Raw genomic sequence first — 13,492 nt, 5'->3', positions numbered from 1 at the left:
TATTGCTTGTTTGACTACAGATCCTACCTCACCTCGACTCATACATGTCCAAAGGGGACGCGAGGTTACCGTTACTCACGCCTGTCGCCGCGCGCCACGGTTGTTCAGCTTGCAGCAGCCAGCGCAAGAACTTGCGCACACCTGCGGGAGACAGTCTCACCAGACGCCCCAAGAGCAAGCGGGATAGAAATGCTTTGCATTTTATGTTCGTAATTATACAGATCCAGTGGGATAACGTGTGTAGAGCGCAGCAGCCTGCGTCGCAGCGCAGACAGATTTCCAATCAAGATAGCCTGCTACGGTTGTAGTACCTATCGTTACGCTGCTGCTGCTCGGGTTAGATTTCGATCCCTAGCTAAGTAGGCCGTTTGAATCGGCGCCGCTGCCACCGCCTGCTGCTTCGGTGTGACACTAATGAAAGCGATGTGACACTACAACCAGACTTGGCAAAATTTGGAGCACGCATTCTGAGAAGATGGAATTAACAACCCTCGGAGTTCGCAGTCAATTTGGACAGCCGGCGTCAATCAATTAGCTAGCCCTCACTGCATCCATTAATGATAGGTTAGCAAGTGTTTCAGTAACCGTGGCAATCACGTCGCCGTCGCTTGCTTGACCATCCATCCATCGAGCGTGCAGTGCAGCACTAGTGCACAGCCTACTTGTCGTCGTCATACGTCGACTACATACAGACTGCTGAACGATTGGACCCCCACTACTAGACTAGAGCGGCAAACGGGAGCGGACGGGTCGTTGTTGGGCGGACGGAGTCGTTCTCAAGGTGTGGCGTTTTAACTGTAACGCTTGTAATGGGTGCCCTTGAATAACAGGTTTTACTGCGCTAAATTGTACCAGCTCCGAGTAGCCTGTGCGGGGCAGCTCTCGCAGCCAGTCAAGTCAATCGGCCATCCGAACCGGATAGAAGAGAATGGATGGACCGCACTCGAATTGTGTATGCATAATAATGGGTTTCTAAATGTAGTCTAGATGGCAAGTGTACTGACTGACTCCGGTGTACAAGTGCGGGCGGCCTGGCCGCTCGCGACTCCACTCTACTATTGTTGTAGGTTCGCGCGCGCCACCAAAACCCGTTTCCTCGGACAAAAGCACCTGGCCGGCCTCTCTCGTGCACTGGGCTGGGACTCACTGGACCATGCAAAAATCATTGCCTCGTTGCTGCACGACAATTTCAACCGCATTCATCCCATCCACGGTCATCGCGAAGTGTGTAGAACGGACTCACCAAACCCGAGCGTGCTGTGGAGATTATACATGGCAGGCAGCCTACTTCGATTGATCACTCGATCAGTACTCAGCGAGGCGACCGCGACCGCGACTGAGAGAAAAGAGAAAGGGAGAATCACTGCATGATGGCGACACAGTCGCCGGCGAAATCGAACTTTTTCGGGGATGCCAAAAGTGGGCCAATCAGGTTTGCAAGCTTGGGGCTGTGACCCGTCGACGTCGAGCCACAACCAGCGAGAATGCCGTGGGCAACGAGTGAACTTGGGAGCGGCGGAGGGTGGGAGCGATGAGTCATCCTGACACAGTGCATTGATTGTCGTGAGGAGTCAATTATATTGATTGTGCTGGTGTGCACTCGAATTGAGGTGAATGTCCGGCGAGTTGTGAAAGAAGCGAATGGAGGATGCGCTAAGCAGTATTGAAAAATTGTAAACAATTTGTCCCAGATGGTTATCGTATCAAATGCTTGTGAAACCAACAAATTTAGGATTGTTTAAGAGCTCTGTAATGAAGCTTATTAAGAGCTATACTGATAATGGTGCTCTAAATACAAGAGAATCCTGCTCAGCATACCAAGAGAATCCTGCCCAGGATTCCAAGAGAATCTAAGATAATTCCAAGAGAAACCTGCCCAGGATTCCAAGAGAATCCTGCCCAGGATTCCAAGAGAATCCTGCTGAGGATTCCAAGAGAATCCTGCTCAGGATTCCAAGAGAATCCTGCCCAGGATTCCAAGAGAATCCTGCCCAGGATTCCAAGAGAATCCTGGTCAGAATTCTAAGAGAATCCTGGTCCTGATTCCAAAAGAATCCTGATCAGGATTCCAAGAGAATCCTGTTCAGGATTCCAAAAGAATACTGTTCAGGATTCCAGTAGAATCCTGTTCAGGATTCCAGTAGAATCCTGTTCAGGATTCCAGTAGAATCCTATTCAGGATTCCAGTAGAATCCTGTTCAGGATTCCAGTAGAATCCTGTTCAGGATTCCAGTAGAATCCTGTTCAGGATTCCAGTAGAATCCTGTTCAGGATTCCAGTAGAATCCTGTTCAGGATTCCAGTAGAATCCTGTTCAGGATTCCAGTAGAATCCTGTTCAGGATTCCAGTAGAATCCTGTTCAGGATTCCAGTAGAATCCTGTTCAGGATTCCAGTAGAATCCTGTTCAGGATTCCAGTAGAATCCTGTTCAGGATTCCAGTAGAATCCTGTTCAGGATTCCAGTAGAATCCTGTTCAGGATTCCAGTAGAATCCTGTTCAGGATTCCAGTAGAATCCTGTTCAGGATTCCAGTAGAATCCTGTTCAGGATTCCAGTAGAATCCTGTTCAGGATTCCAGTAGAATCCTGTTCAGGATTCCAGTAGAATCCTGTTCAGGATTCCAGTAGAATCCTGTTCAGGATTCCAGTAGAATCCTGTTCAGGATTCCAGTAGAATCCTGTTCAGGATTCCAGTAGAATTCTGTTCAGGATTCCAGTAGAATTCTGTTCAGGATTCCAGTAGAATCCTGTTCAGGATTCCAGTAGAATCCTGTTCAGGATTCCAGTAGAAACCTGTTCAGGATTCCAGTAGAATCCTGTTCAGGATTCCAGTAGAATCCTGTTCAGGATTCCAGTAGAATCCTGTTCAGGATTCCAGTAGAATCCTGTTCAGGATTCCAGTAGAATCCTGTTCAGGATTCCAGTAGAATCCTGTTCAGGATTCCAGTAGAATCCTGTTCAGGAATCCAGTAGAATCCTGTTCAGGATTCCAGTAGCCTGTTCAGGATTCCAGTAGAATCCTGTTCAGGATTCCAGTAGAATCCTGTTCAGGATTCCAGTAGAATCCTGTTCAGGATTCCAGTAGAATCCTGTTCAGGATTCCAGTAGAATCCTGTTCAGGATTCCAGTAGAATCCTGTTCAGGATTCCAGTAGAATCCTGTTCAGGATTCCAGTAGAATCCTGTTCAGGATTCCAGTAGAATCCTGTTCAGGATTCCAGTAGAATCCTGTTCAGGATTCCAGTAGAATCCTGTTCAGGATTCCAGTAGAATCCTGTTCAGGAATCCAGTAGAATCCTGTTCAGGATTCCAGTAGAATCCTGTTCAGGATTCCAGTAGAATCCTGTTCAGGATTCCAGTAGAATCCTGTTCAGGATTCCAGTAGAATCCTGTTCAGGATTCCAGTAGAATCCTGTTCAGGATTCCAGTAGAATCCTGTTCAGGATTCCAGTAGAATCCTGTTCAGGATTCCAGTAGAATCCTGTTCAGGATTCCAGTAGAATCCTGTTCAGGATTCCAGTAGAATCCTGTTCAGGAATCCAGTAGAATCCTGTTCAGGATTCCAGTAGAATCCTGTTCAGGATTCCAGTAGAATCCTGTTCAGGATTCCAGTAGAATCCTGTTCAGGAATCCAGTAGAATCCTGTTCAGGATTCCAGTAGCCTGTTCAGGATTCCAGTAGAAACCTGTTCAGGATTCCAGTAGAATCCTGTTCAGGATTCCAGTAGAATCCTGTTCAGGATTCCAGTAGAATCCTGTTCAGGATTCCAGTAGAAACCTGTTCAGGATTCCAGTAGAATCCTGTTCAGGATTCCAGTAGAATCCTGTTCAGGATTCCAGTAGAATCCTGTTCAGGATTCCAGTAGAATCCTGTTCAGGAATCCAGTAGAATCCTGTTCAGGATTCCAGTAGCCTGTTCAGGATTCCAGTAGAATCCTGTTCAGGATTCCAGTAGAATCCTGTTCAGGATTCCAGTAGAATCCTGTTCAGGATTCCAGTAGAATCCTGTTCAGGATTCCAGTAGAATCCTGTTCAGGAATCCAGTAGAATCCTGTTCAGGATTCCAGTAGCCTGTTCAGGATTCCAGTAGAATCCTGTTCAGGATTCCAGTAGAATCCTGTTCAGGATTCCAGTAGAATCCTGTTCAGGATTCCAGTAGAATCCTGTTCAGGATTCCAGTAGAATCCTGTTCAGGATTCCAGTAGAATCCTGTTCAGGATTCCAGTAGAATCCTGTTCAGGATTCCAGTAGAATCCTGCTCAGGATTCCAGAAGAATCCTGCTCAGGATTCCAGCAGAATCCTGCTCAGGATTCCAGCAGAATCCTGCTCAGGATTCCAGCAGAATCCTGCTCAGGATTCCAGCAGAATCCTGCTCAGGATTCCAGCAGAATCCTGCTCAGGATTCCAGCAGAATCCTGCTCAGGATTTCAGCAGAATCCTGCTCAGGATTCCAGCAGAATCCTGCTCAGGATTCCAGCAGAATCCTGCTCAGGATTCCAGCAGAATCCTGCTCAGGATTCCAGCAGAATCCTGCTCAGGATTCCAGCAGAATCCTGCTCAGGATTCCAGCAGAATCCTGCTCAGGATTCCAGCAGAATCCTGCTCAGGATTCCAGCAGAATCCTGCTCAGCATTCCAGCAGAACCCTGCTCAGGATTCCGGCAGAATTCGGCTCAGGATTCCAGCATAATCCTGCTCAGGATTCAACGAGATTCCTGCTCAGGATTCATTGAGATTCCTGCTCAGGATTCCGGCAGAATTCGGCTCAGGATTCCAGCATAATCCTGCTAAGGATTCAACGAGAATCCTGCTCAGGATTCAGCGAGAATCCTGCTCCGGATTCAACGAGTATCCTGCTCAGGATTCCACGAGAATCCTGCTCAGGATTCCACGAGAATCCTGCTCAGGATTCCACGAGAATCCTGCTCAGGATTCCACGAGAATCCTGCTCAGGATTCCACGAGAATCCTGCTCAGGATTCCACGAGAATCCTGCTCAGGATTCCACGAGAATCCTGCTCAGGATTTCACGAGAATCCTGCTCAGGATTCCACGAGAATCCTGCTCAGGATTCCACGAGAATCCTGCTCAGGATTCCACGAGAATCCTGCTCAGGATTCCACGAGAATCCCGCTCAGGATTCCACGAGAATCCTGCTCAGGATTCCACGAGAATCCTGCTCAGGATTCCACGAGAATCCTGCTCAGGATTCCACGAGAATCCTGCTCAGGATTCCACGAGAATCCTGCTCAGGATTCCACGAGAATCCTGCTCAGGATTCCACGAGAATCCTGCTCAGGATTCCACGAGAATCCTGCTCAGGATTCCACGAGAATCCTGCTCAGGATTCCACGAGAATCCTGCCCAGGATTCCACGAGAATCCTGCTCAGGATTCCACGAGAATCCTGCTCAGGATTCCACGAGAATCCTGCTCAGGATTCCACGAGAATCCTGCTCAGGATTCCACGAGAATCCTGCTCAGGATTCCACGAGAATCCTGCTCAGGATTCCACGAGAATCCTGCTCAGGATTCCACGAGAATCCCGCTCAGGATTCCACGAGAATCCTGCTCAGGATTCCACGAGAATCCTGCTCAGGATTCCACGAGAATCCTGCTCAGGATTCCACGAGAATCCTGCTCAGGATTCCACGAGAATCCTGCTCAGGATTCCACGAGAATCCTGCTCAGGATTTCCACGAGAATCCTGTTCAGGATTCCACGAGAATCCTGTTCAGGATTCCACGAGAATCCTGCTCAGGATTCCACGAGAATCCTGCTCAGGATTTCACGAGAATCCTGCTCAGGATTCCACGAGAATCCTGCTCAGGATTCCACGAGAATCCTGCTCAGGATTCCACGAGAATCCTGCTCAGGATTCCACGAGAATCCTGCTCAGGATTCCACGAGAATCCTGCTCAAGATTCCACGAGAATCCTGCTCAGGATTCCACGAGAATCCCGCTCAGGATTCCACGAGAATCCTGCTCAGGATTCCACGAGAATCCTGCCCAGGATTCCACGAGAATCCTGCTCAGGATTCCACGAGAATCCTGCTCAGGATTCCACGAGAATCCTGCTCAGGATTCCACGAGAATCCTGCTCAGGATTCCACGAGAATCCCGCTCAGGATTCCACGAGAATCCTGCTCAGGATTCCACGAGAATCCTGCTCAGGATTCCACGAGAATCCTGCTCAGGATTCCACGAGAATCCTGCCCAGGATTCCACGAGAATCTTGCTCAGGATTCCACGAGAATCTTGCTCAGGATTCCACGAGAATCCTGTTCAGGATTCCACAAGAATTCTGCTCAGGATTCCACGAGAATCCTGCTCAGGATTCCAAGAGAATCCTGTTCAGGATTCCACGAGAATCCTGTTCAGGATTCCAAAAGAATCCTGTTCAGGATTCCAAAGGAATGCTGTTCAGGATTCCAAGAAAATAATGTTCAGGATTCTACGAGAATCCAGTTCAGGATTCTACGAGATTCCTGTTCAGGATTCCACGAGAATTCTGGTCATGATTCCACGAGAATCCTGTTCAGGATTTCAAAAGAATCCTGTACAGGATTCCACGAGAATCCTGTTCAGGATTCCACGATAATCCTTTTCAGGATTCCACGAGAATCCTGTTCAGGATTCCACGAGAATCCTGTTCAGGATTCCACGAGAATCCTGTTCAGGATTCCACGAGAATCCTGCTCAAGATTCCACAAGAATCCTGCTCAAGATTCCACGAGAATTCTGCTCAAGATTCCACGAGAATCCTGCACAAGATTCCATGGGAATCCTGCTCAAGATTTCACGGGAATCTTGTTCAGGATTCTACGGGAATCTTGTTCAGGATTCCACGGGAATCTAGTTCAGGATTCCACGGGAATCTAGTTCAGGATTCCACGGGAATCCTGTTCAGGATTCCAACAGAATCCTGTTCAGCATTCCGACAGAATCCTGTTCAGGATTTCGACAGATTCTTGTTCAGGATTCCGACCGAATCCTGTTCAGGATTCCGGCAGAATCTTGTTCAGGATTCCGCGAGAATCCTGTTCAGGATTCCGCGAGAATCCTGTTCAGGATTCCGCGAGAATCTTGTTCAGGATTCCACGAGAATCCTGCTCAAGATTCCATGGGAATCCTGCTCAAGGTTTCACGGGAATCTTGTTCAGGATTCCACGGGAATCTTGTTCAGGATTCCACGGGAATCCTGTTCTGGATTCCGACAGGATCCTGTTCAAGATTCCGACAGAATCCTGTTCAGGATTCCGACAGATTCTTGTTCAGGATTCCGACAGATTCCTATTCAGGATTCCGACCGAATCCTGTTCAGGATTCCGGCAGAATCTTGTTCAGGATTCCGCGAGAATCCTGTTCAGGATTCCGCGAGAATCTTGTTCAGGATTCCACGAGAATCCTGCTCAAGATTCCATGGGAATCCTGCTCAAGATTTCACGGGAATCTTGTTCAGGATTCCACGGGAATCTTGTTCAGGATTCCACGGGAATCCTGTTCAGGATTCCACGAGAATCCTGCTCGAGATTCCACGAGAATCCTGCTCAAGATTCCACGAGAATCCTGCTCAAGATTCCCGAGAATCCTGCTCAAGATTCCACGGTTGAGTTGCAGATTACGACCTGCTCGACATCGATACTATAGAGCAGTGAAAGAAACCTGTACCTTGCTTGCTTGAGGAAGCGAACGGGTTTTATGCTGGATCGATCAACTGCTTGTTTTGGGGAAGAATTTTGGAGACTTACCTGCAAAAAAAGAGAAAGAGAAAATGTTAGAACTTGAAGTAGAATAATTTTGGATTTTTTTGGTGATTGAAAGGTGGAAGCAAGACATCGACAGTCACTTGAGTTTTTCATGCATAATGGGGATAATGGAGATCATAGGAAAATTGATAAACAGCAGAAACATTAAAAGAGACGGAGCTGAGTCCCTTTGATGAGAGACGCATATATACGAAGCTCAACCGCTTATTAAGCTTTGCGGAGCCGGTGTCCAATTTATATACATTCTCCTTAAGAAGTTTTTAACATTTGAAACAACGCTAGATGGAGTACCCAAAAGTATTCCTGCAGAAATCCAGGAATAGCTTAGATGCATAATTTTGAGAAACACTTTTTGACAAAATATCCAAAAATAAGTTCGGTCGAAACCAACCCAACCAAGTGCACTGCATCGCTCTTCCATTAGGCCAGGAATTCTTCCAACTGCATCGCTTTCTGGGACTGGAATCTGTGGCAGGTACCCGGTTGTAATTGAGCATGGGATGCGTTTTACATGTTGCATAAAATACTGCCGCAGCCTCGATCCAGCACCGAGCGACACAAGCGCATGTGAAGTAAACCGACCGAAAAACCCCCGAATGCATTCCGGAAAATTGGCGAACAACAACAACAGCAAACAGCATCATATATCACGCCCGGAATGAATGTAATATATTACAACTGCAGTTGGAGTTGCAGCAGCGCAGAGGCAGTTCGGTTCAGTCCGCCGAGCTTCCAAACAACATGTTAATTAACAATTTTGTTTAAATTCCATTGTTTTATGGGCGCGCGGCTTCGGACTGCACTTTGGTGGTGCACACCCGATACTCGGCTTTGCGCGAGGCATCTCATGTCTGTAGATATATGAATTTCTATCTGTTAACATTTCCCGGGATGCCACGTTGCTGCTGTTGCTGCAGTGTCGGGGAGCAGCCCTGGTGGAGGAGCATCATTTTGCTGCGATTTTACTCGGATTCGAATACCTGTAGCTCCGTGTTCACCCTTTCTCCCCGCACCACCTTACAATGCCATCCCCTTCGGGACGGGGGACCATTTGTTTGTTAATTTTTGATGAAAATATTATTCCGACATCCAACTGTGCGTGTGGTGAAAATTCGCGTGCCCCCCTGCCAAAAGAATCGTTGTTTTTTGGGGGGATTTGGCTCCAATCAGGATGGAAGGTGGGTGGTGCGTCATATCAAGCGAGAGCGGTTGCAAATATTTTAAAATGAAAACCCAACCGAAATTCCAACGACTCTCATATTTTCGCGCCAATTTTCCTGGGTGATGATTGTATTACGCGCACTGTGGGTGGGTTGCACTTGATGAAGCCAGTCAACGACACGGGGAAGAGCGTTCCGAGCAAACGGTTGAAGCAGATTTAAAATTTTGGGAAAAAATGCCGTCAATTTGCATGAAAACAATCAAAACATAGCCAAAATTCTCATTTTCAGTGAAAAAGGGTGCTATTAGAAGACTTTTGATGTACAGCTTTGCCGAAACTTTTGAAATTTGTCAAACAGTTGAAAAGTTATAGCGTTTTAAAGTTGAAATTTTTAGTAAAATGTAGCTTAAAAACTTAAAATATTGTGAAACTTATATTCTACGTGATTTTGAAAAACCTTGTTGCCCTACAAGTTTATTCAAAACCCCATTTATTAGAAAATCATTCTTCTTCTTATGGGCTGAAAGTCTCTCAAATAAAGATAAATCAATCAAATCAATTCTTCTTCTTATTCTTATTCTATGAATAACGTCCAAACTGCGACAAAGCCTGCTTCTCAATTTATTGTGCTATGAGCACTTCCACAGTTATTATCTGAGAACCTCCTGGATGTTTCAGGATGTTTGGTTCACTTTTACATTTGACCACTTCCGGTATGACACCCGGAACCGGTAACACTACCAGTAGTAATTTCTGTGGTCTAAGCCTATTTTCCTTGTACCCGTTAATTAAATAATCGAAAAGGCCGTGATTAGATGTATCGCATGCATGGATTTGGTTCACTTTTACCCATTACCACTTCCGGTGGGACACCCGGAACTGATTTCGGGACAGTATCGATTGTCCCAAAAATGGTCTGACATTTGTTTCTTGCTAACCCGTTAATCATGTTTCCTAAAAAGTTGCGAATTGAAGAGTAACATGAATGGATTTGGTTCACTTTTACATTTGGTCACTTTCGGTTGGACACCCGGAACCGGTACCGGGACACCACCGATAGTCTTAGATGTGGTCTGAGACTAGTTTCTTGCTGGTCGTTCTTCAGATTATCAAAAATGCCGCTATTCAATGTGCCGCATGCATGGGTTTGGTTCACTTTTAAAGTTGGTCACCTCTGGCGGGACACCCGAAATCGGTTCCGGGACACTACTGGTGTTCCCAAACATGAAATATGAAATCATCTTCCCTAAAAACCTACGATTTGAAGTGTCGCATGCATGGGTTTGGTTCGCTTTTACATTTGATCATATCTGGCGGGACACCCGGAACCGGTTCCGGAGCACTACTGGTTCAGAAATTTTCTGAGACTATTTTCCTGCTAATCGTTCATCAGGGCAAAAGCAGCGATTGAGGTGTCGCATGCATGGGTTTACTGCATTTTCATATCTGGCCCCTTGCTGGAGTACTGGTCCGGAACTCAAATATGGCCATAACTCCGAAACGGCTGGACTGATCCGAACCATTTTCAATAGAAAATAATGGTACCAGATTCCCCGGTGCCCAGGTGCCGACGGCGCCCAGTCTTCTGGTGAAGTGTACCCTCCGTGCTACATGCCTTCGAGCAAGAAGAAGGCTCCGAAAAGCAAGAACGGATGTTGAGAGGGAAGAGCGGAGACTCGTATTTCGCGAAGCTCTCAAGCGGGAGATTGGGCAGAGCATGTCGAACTGCTTCAAAGAGCTGTGACGAGAAGCCGATGCCAACCCATGAGGCAACGCGTACCGAATTGTGATGGCAAAGACGAATGACCCGGCGACATCCGCCGAGATGTGTCCGGACAAGTTGAAGAAATACCAGGAACGTGAGGAGTATTATCATAGCGGACTCGTTGGCTTAGTGGCTACAGGAGTGAGACAATGCGGTGAAAGGCAGGTGGACCAACTGCCTCATATCGAACGTAACAGCGTTAATGAACAGGAAGCCTGCGAGGGTAATTAGAAAAAAATATATATGGTGGTGAAAGAATTTCAGTCTTGGACAATTAGTGACGCTAGAATTGGAGTAGACTCCATAGATTGAGTCAGATTTCCTAGATAGAAAATTTCGATTGGAATCCTTATTGCACTCTACAGAGATTCTTCCAAGGATTTGTGCATGAATTCCTCCAGGAATTCATGCAAAAAAAAATCCAGAAATTCCTCCAAGGTGCCTCCAGAGATTTCTTCCAGGACTTCCTCCACGGTTTCCTCCAGAAAACTCTAAAGGAATTTCTACCGAGATTCATCTTGAAATTTCTTCTAGGAAAAATCATCTAGGAATGTCTGCCCCCAATACTTCCTCTAGGAATTTCTCCACGGATTCCTCAGAAGAATGTTTCCCGGAACTCCAGGAATTCTTCGAGGAATTTCACCACAGAATCCTCCAGAAATTTATCCATATTTTTTCCAGGAATTTCTTTAGGAAAACCTCCTGAGATTTATTATTAAATTTCTTCAGAAATACCTAACCTGCATAAATTCCTCCAGAAATTCCTCCGGGAATTTGTTTTATTCTTCAATCCCTCCAGGAATTTCTTAAGAAAATCCTCGAGGAGTTCCTTCAGACATTCCTCCAGAAATTTCTCCAGGAAGCCTCATATATTTCTCCAGAATTTGCTCAAATAATTCCACCAGGAATTCCTCCAGAATTACCACCAGGAATTCCACCTGAGATTCCTCCTGAAATTGCTTCTAGGGAAAATTCTCTAGGAATGTCTGCCAGAATTTCTTGAATATATCCTCCAGGGATTCCAGCAGGAATTCCCGGACAGACAAGAATATCTGAATCATATCTCAAATCGAAAAAAATTTGCTGTCATAGCTCGATGTGATTTTGATGTGTAATTCAAAAATTTGAAGAATATCGCACGAATAGCTCAAAGTGATATGGTATCAGTTTTTGTTCTTGTCGAAATATCAGAAAATTTCTACATAAGAACAAATTTAGCTCTTCTGCGCGAAATGGAACACATGCACCCATAGAGATGGCTCAATTTTAGTGAAATGCCATGTGCCCCTTTCAGAGCTGTGGAAACGAAGAAACTCATGCTCTTAACCCTTTGGAGCCGGAGGGGTCATATATGACCCCGGCGATGAAACCGAGCATAACAAACGTGTTCGACACCAGCGAGGTTGCGCCGACAGCGGCGAAAAAAATCGGCTCCAAAAGGTTAATCCCATGATATTCACAGCAGTGAGCCACAGTTGAGTGATAAGCATCGCCGTCTGTGAATCCTAAGGTCGTAGGTTCGATGCTGGATGTTGAAATTTTTGTTTTTAAAGAAATAGGTCGACAAATCTTGTCTGCTATTGTTTTGATCTTGTAATATCTTAACGAGCAATTATTGAGCAATTCGCTATACTAGATTTTGCTATTATTTCTGATCTTTTACCTCTTATATCAATGAAACCAATAACAGTTTTTGTTCTTCAGTAATTCAGTTATTCAGTAATAGCTGAATAAGCTATACATTAGATGTTTCCACCTTCTTGGGTTGCTCCATGGATTCCTCCAGAAAGTTCTAAAAAAAAATCTCCCGGAACTCTTACAGGAATTCCTTTAGCGATTCATCCATGAATTTCGTCAGAAATTCCTCAAAAAATCCTTCAGTAATACCGGGAAGTTCCTTCAAACATTCCTCCAGTAATTTCTCCAGGAAGCCTCATATATTTCTAAAGAAATTCCTCAAGTAATTCCTCCATGAATTCTTCTATGAATTCCCCCAGAATTACCTCCAGGAATTCCTCCAGAAATTCATCTTGAAATTTCTCTTAGGAAAAATCATCTAGGAATGTCTGCCAGAATTCCCCCAATACTTCCTCTAGGAATTTCTCCAAGGGATTCCTCCAGAAAATCCTAAAAAAATCTCACGAATGTCTCCAGAAAGTTCTCAACGAATTGCTTCAAGAATTCATCCATGAATTTCTTCAAAAATTTTTTCAAATATTCTCCCAGAAATAGGGATTCATCCATGAATTTCTTCAGAAATTCCTCGAAAATTCCCCAGAAATTCCTCCAAGAATTACTCCAGGGATTCCTCCAGAAAATCCTATAGGAATTTGTGCCAGAATTCCTCCAGAGAATCCTAATGGAATGTCTCCCGGAACTCTTCCAAGAATTCCTTCAGGGATACCTCCATGGATTCCTTCGGGAATTTCAAAAGGATTTTTCTCAGGAATTCCTTCAGAAATTCCTCCATGGATTCCTCCAGGAATTTCTTCAGGAATTTCTCAAGGGATTTCTCCAGCGATTCCTCCAGGAATTCCACCACTTAGTCCAAAATCAAACTCTCACGGAACTCTTCTGGGAACTCCTCCAGAAATACCTCCAGGGATTGCTGCAGGAATTCCTCCAGCAATTCTTCCAGAAAATCCACTGGAATTCCTCTAGGAATTTCTCCAGGGAATAATCAAGGATTTTTTCCAGGATTTTTTTACGGGAATTCCTCCAGGGATTCATTCATGAGTTTTCTCAAAAATTCCTTTAAAAAACCCTTCACATATTCCTCGAGGAGTTCCTCCAGATATTC

At 45.5% G+C, this 13,492-nt stretch overlaps 1 protein-coding gene across 1 annotated transcript in view; it reads right to left on the bottom strand.

Moving 5' to 3' along the window:
* The window catches only part of LOC109428436 (protein scalloped), a 542,518-nt gene that overhangs the window by 338,133 nt on the left and 190,893 nt on the right, over positions 1 to 13,492 (bottom strand). The gene's annotated exons all lie outside the window — the stretch shown is intronic.

The sequence above is a fragment of the Aedes albopictus genome, chromosome 1 (genome assembly GCF_035046485.1).
Source record: "Aedes albopictus strain Foshan chromosome 1, AalbF5, whole genome shotgun sequence".
In the NCBI taxonomy this organism is placed as follows: Eukaryota; Metazoa; Arthropoda; class Insecta; order Diptera; family Culicidae; genus Aedes; species Aedes albopictus.
Note: the sequence above shows the minus strand (reverse complement) of the source record. Positions and strands in the feature narration are given on the sequence as shown.